The sequence below is a fragment of the Amblyomma mixtum genome, unplaced genomic scaffold (assembly GCF_055824585.1).
Source record: "Amblyomma mixtum isolate Tamu unplaced genomic scaffold, ASM5582458v1 scaffold_21, whole genome shotgun sequence".
Lineage (NCBI taxonomy): Eukaryota > Metazoa > Arthropoda > Arachnida > Ixodida > Ixodidae > Amblyomma > Amblyomma mixtum.
Genome location: NW_028317718.1, coordinates 853629 through 858987, shown reverse-complemented (window position 1 = coordinate 858987; position 5359 = coordinate 853629). Strand labels below are relative to the sequence as shown.

Sequence of the window (5359 nt, the reverse complement as noted above, 5' to 3'; positions counted from 1 at the left end):
ACGGCGCGCATTCGGTTGCGCGCGGAACACTGAACGCAGAGAGTGTGAACCCCCGACCGCCGCGGCCGAATAAATTCCCTGCCGCCTCTCTTTCCCTCGAGAGAACGACCTCGGCCTGGCGTAGGGGCATCGTCAGAGTTTTGCGTCGCCCCCGCCCCAACTGGAGTGGCCCAGTTTTTCTCGGGGCAGAGACTGCGAAGCACTTAGACCGACGGCGGACTGCGCTCGCAACGAGATCGCGTCCGTTCGACCCGTACTCGACTTCGCGCCCACTCGAGGAGGCGGTCCCTTTCCGCAGGGTCCGGGGGACCCCTTCGTTGCCGCGCACACGGCGCGCCTCTGCACTTTGCCGAACTGTGCTGCGCACACCGCGCTCGCGCCCGTCACCTCCCTGCACCCCGCGCGAGGTATCCCTTTTTCTCGCGCGGGCGTGCCCGGAACAGGGCGTTCCCGTCTCTGCGCTTCTCGCAGCAGTTCGGCTACTTCTCCGCGGGCCAGCAGGCAGCGCTTCGCCGCCCGTCCAAACAGCCTCGTCTCCCGTCGGACCGCTCTTTCCCTGCAGGTAATCCCTTCCTGCGGCGGTCGCTTTCTGAGGCGTGACGCTCTACGGCTAGCAGCCGCCGGCCCGCGTTACGTCAGCGCAGGGCGACCCGACTCTGCCGCTTTGCGCGCGGCTGAAGGGTTCGACCCGCTCTCCTCCTCATTCGCAAAGTCTTTCGAGGGATCTTCGGCGTTCCATACAGAGCCGTCCTCTTTGCCGACACGGTCAAAACGAGTCACCGGCCGCGCCATCCCCGGGCGCCGGCGCCTCTCTTGATATATGATCCGACCCTCAGACAGACGAACCCAAGGGAAGACCCAAGGGCGCAATGTGCGTTCGAAGAATCAGTGCTCAGTGTGTCCTGCAATTCACACCAAGTCTCGCAGCTGGCTGCGTTCTTCATCGACCCGAGAACCGAGTGATCCACCGCTTAGAGTCGTGCGTTTGGTTTGTTCAAATCCGTACAGTACAACCAGGGTTTTAGGCACCGGGCTTTTCCCCTGGTCTCCAGTCGCAGTTTCGACCGACGTCTTTCGCACCTCGCAGCCGTCCGTTCGGCATGCTGCGCGTGCCTCAAAGCCAAAGCGAGCAAAGTCTCTCGAAGCTTTTGTGCGATAATGGCTTGCGCGTCACTAATAGGATGACGAGGCATTTGGCAACCACTAAGGCAGAAGTGCTGAGCCGACGCGTGACGCTCCAATTCCGGTCTTCATCAGAGGTGGGTCTTCTTGTGCCTTCTTGGGCACGCCCGCTCCACACGCACGGGCTTGACCGCAGAACACCTCGAAGCACCGGCGTTTGCTAGAAATATATATTCTTGGAGCTCTGTGCCACCGTCCTCACGCACCTTTCTGCGATCTGCAGCGACGCTACCCCCGGACTCCAGCAGCGGTTTTTTTGTTGCTGTTCACACTCAACTGCTGTTCACATCTTTCAAGGCGAGTCATCACCGCCTACCGCTGCTGCACCCTTTTGTAGGGGAGGGGGTTTTCCCAACGCCCCCCGGTCCGGCCGCCCCCGGGTGCGCCATCGTGCTGCTCCCTACTCGACCATTTCGCCACATCATTGCTTCGCAAGGAGACAGGCACCGCCTAGCCGTGGCTACGCAGCGCGTACTTGGAACAAGCCGCAAAGCGGACGTTCATCAGTCTACTCCCGCAATAGGAGCCCACCGGCCACAGTGCCATGGACGGCGTTTCGGTAGCGCACCGACAGACTACTCGAAGGCTGGGAAGGACGAAGCAGCAAGAGAACCCGGCTGCCGCGAATGCGTTCAAAGTGCGGGATTATAATCCCTCGTCCTTTTCGGTCCCGGTGCCTCCTTTCGCGCCGTCGGCGCGGCGTCAGACTCCGCGCCCGCAGTGCGAGACCTTTCGCGCGCGGCCGTTCCCTGGGCCGCGCGCGTCCCGCCGCGTGCGCGTCGCGCAGAAGCGCAGTTTCCCAGCCAGCGAGCCGCGGTTCCTCTCGTACTTCGCAGCAGCCGCCGCCGTTCCCTTGGCAGCGGGCAGGCCTTTCCCTTGGCCCGCCTACCGACTGGTGGTCGCAACACGACAAAGCCAGCGAGCCGCGGTTCCTCTCGTACTTCGCAGCAGCCGCCGCCGTTCCCTTGGCAGCGGGCAGGCCTTTCCCTCGGCCCGCCTACCGACTCGTGGTCGCAACACGACAAAGCCAGCGAGCAGCGTTTCCTTTCGTACTTCGCAGCAGCCGCCGCCGTTCCCTTGGCAGCGGGCAGGCCTTTCCCTCGGCCCGCCTACCGACTCGTGGTCGCAACACGACAAAGCCAGCGAGCAGCGTTTCCTTTCGTACTTCGCAGCAGCCGCCGCCGTTCCCTTGGCAGCGGGCAGGCCTTTCCCTCGGCCCGCCTACCGACTCGTGGTCGCAACACGACAAAGCCAGCGAGCAGCGTTTCCTTTCGTACTTCGCAGCAGCCGCCGCCGTTCCCTTGGCAGCGGGCAGGCCTTTCCCTCGGCCCGCCTACCGACTCGTGGTCGCAACACGACAAAGCCAGCGAGCAGCGTTTCCTTTCGTACTTCGCAGCAGCCGCCGCCGTTCCCTTGGCAGCGGGCAGGCCTTTCCCTCGGCCTGCCTACCGGCTCTGTTTGCGCCTCTTCGACGGTTGTCGACAACCGAAAGCCCACCATGAGTGGTGCGTTACGCCGTTCAAACCTGCGGATACAGCCCGTCCGACTTTCCCTTGGTGACGGAGCTCCGCTGGGCGCAACAGTTTGTGCAGAGAAGCGGCTTCAGAATCTCGCAACTCCGCGGTTGAGGCCTTCCCCCGCTTATAAGTGGGGGCGGCGCCGGGTGTGACAAGCACAATCCGGTAATGATCCTTCCGCAGGTTCACCTACGGAAACCTTGTTACGACTTTTACTTCCTCTAAATGATCAAGTTTGGTCATCTTTCCAACAGACCGGCGCAACCGAAAGGCCGCGCCGGACATCGGTCCGAAGACCTCACTAAATCATTCAATCGGTAGTAGCGACGGGCGGTGTGTACAAAGGGCAGGGACGTAATCAACGCGAGCTTATGACTCGCGCTTACTGGGAATTCCTCGTTCAAGGGGAACAATTGCAAGCCCCTATCCCAATCACGAAAGAAGTTCCACGGGTTACCCAGTCTTTTCAGACAGGGATAAAGACACGCTGCTTCCTTCAGTGTAGCGCGCGTGCGGCCCCGGACATCTAAGGGCATCACAGACCTGTTATTGCTCTGTTTCGTGCGGCTAGGAGCCGCTTGTCCCTCTAAGAAGGTTGTAAGGTGCTGGGAACCCCGCACCTATTTAATAGGCTAGAGTCTCGTTCGTTATCGGAATTAACCAGACAAATCGCTCCACCAACTAAGAACGGCCATGCACCACCATCCACCGAATCAAGAAAGAGCTCTCAATCTGTCAATCCTCCCAGTGTCCGGGCCGGGTAAGTTTTCCCGTGTTGAGTCAAATTAAGCCGCAGGCTCCACTCCTGGTGGTGCTCTTCCGTCAATTCCTTTAAGTTTCAGCTTTGCAACCATACTTCCCCCGGAACCCAAATACTTTGGTTTCCCGGAAGCTGCCCGCCGAGTCATTTGAGTAACTCAGGCGGATCGCTGGTTGGCATCGTTTATGGTCAGAACTAGGGCGGTATCTGATCGCCTTCGAACCTCTGACTTTCGTTCTTGATCAAAGAAAACATTCTTGGCAAATGCTTTCGCAGTAGTTCGTCTTGCGACGGTCCAAGAATTTCACCTCTAGCGCCGCAATACGAATGCCCCCGTCTGTCCCTCTTAATCATTACCCCGTATTCCAAAAACCAACAGAACAGAAACGGGGTCTTGTTCTATTATTCCATGCAAGTTTATTCAGGCGACTCGCCTGCGTTGAGCACTCTAATTTTTTCAAAGTAAAAGCGCAGGCCACCTCGAGACGCACCAATGAAGGGCACCAAGAGAGGACCGGCATGATGTTCAGTCCGAGCCGTCGCATCGGGTAGATGCACTACTCGTCTGGAACTGAGATCCAACTACGAGCTTTTTAACCGCAGCAGCTTTAGTATACGCTATTGGAGCTGGAATTACCGCGGCTGCTGGCACCAGACTTGCCCTCCAATTGATCCTCGTTAAAGGATTTAGAGTGTACTCATTTCAATTACGGGGCCTCAAAAGAGTCCCGTATTGTTATTTTTCGTCACTACCTCCCCGTGCCGGGAGTGGGTAATTTGCGCGCCTGCTGCCTTCCTTGGATGTGGTAGCCGTTTCTCAGGCTCCCTCTCCGGAATCGAACCCTGATTCTCCGTTACCCGTAACAACCTTGGTAGGCAAGTAACCTACCATCGAAAGTTGATAAGGCAGACACTTGAAAGAAACGTCGCCGGCTCATGGCCATGCGATCAGCACAAAGTTATCCAGAGTCACCACAGAGTACGGGCAGAGCCCGATGGGTCTTGGTCTAATAAAAGCGCCCGTCAGCCAAAGGCCTTCAGGCTCAATGCATGTATTAGCTCTAGAATTGCCACAGTTGTCCAAGTAGAAAGAAACGATCTAAGGAACCATAACTGATTTAATGAGCCATTCGCGGTTTCGCCTTATTTCGGCATGTACTTAGACATGCATGGCTTAATCTTTGAGACAAGCATATGATTACTGGCAGGATCAACCAGGTATGATGCATAGGCATTCCCTTTTCGCTCCAGAAGGGTGCCTCGTCGCCGCCGATAGGGCCGCCATAAACCCCCAGCGCGCGACGCATCTTTTTCGCGGCAGCTTGCGCTGCCCGTGCATCGTTCGAGCTCGCTGCGGCATCCGACCCGTAGGTACGGCAATCGCCACGCGGCAAGAGAGCACGTGTGCCTTTAGGCAAAGCATTTGTAACGCGCCCACCAGTGCGCACATCGGCCTCTAGGGCCGCAGCATTAGGCAACTGGACGGCGCTTGCTGCGTAGCCGAGACGGCCAAGCCGCCAGACGACGGGACACGCCCGCGTCTTCGGCGCGCTCGCACGGAATCGAGTCCGGGTAGCACGGAACACACCTCGTAAAACGTGGAAACAGCGTCGTCCGACAACCAGCCCCTATCGCAGACGCGGATGAGGCTGCAGACGAATGCCGTGGGGTCCGAGGGACGGGGACACGCTGGGCACGAGGCCGCATATCAGACCCGGTCACGGCGCGCACACGCGGGCGCGCGCCGCCGACTGCTCCACTGGGACCCCCATATAATAGCAGCGATAAGTACCCAGACCTCCGTGGGTGAGTAAATCGCCGTACTCGTGCCACTTTCGCCGCAAGAGCCGCACAAATCGTGCGCGCTTTTCCGCGGCATCACAACGCCGCGCTTCCGCGG

The 5359-nt window shown here is 59.0% G+C and overlaps 2 non-coding genes across 2 annotated transcripts; both read right to left on the bottom strand.

Moving 5' to 3' along the window:
• Nucleotides 1-826: 826 nt before the first annotated feature.
• LOC149324690 (5.8S ribosomal RNA) lies at nucleotides 827-979 on the bottom strand. The gene has a single exon (XR_016286800.1). It is a non-coding gene; the product is annotated as a 5.8S ribosomal RNA (ribosomal RNA).
• Nucleotides 980-2865: 1886 nt separating this feature from the next.
• Nucleotides 2866-4680, bottom strand: LOC149324689 (small subunit ribosomal RNA). Its single transcript, XR_016286754.1, has one exon. It is a non-coding gene; the product is annotated as a small subunit ribosomal RNA (ribosomal RNA).
• Nucleotides 4681-5359: the final 679 nt, after the last annotated feature.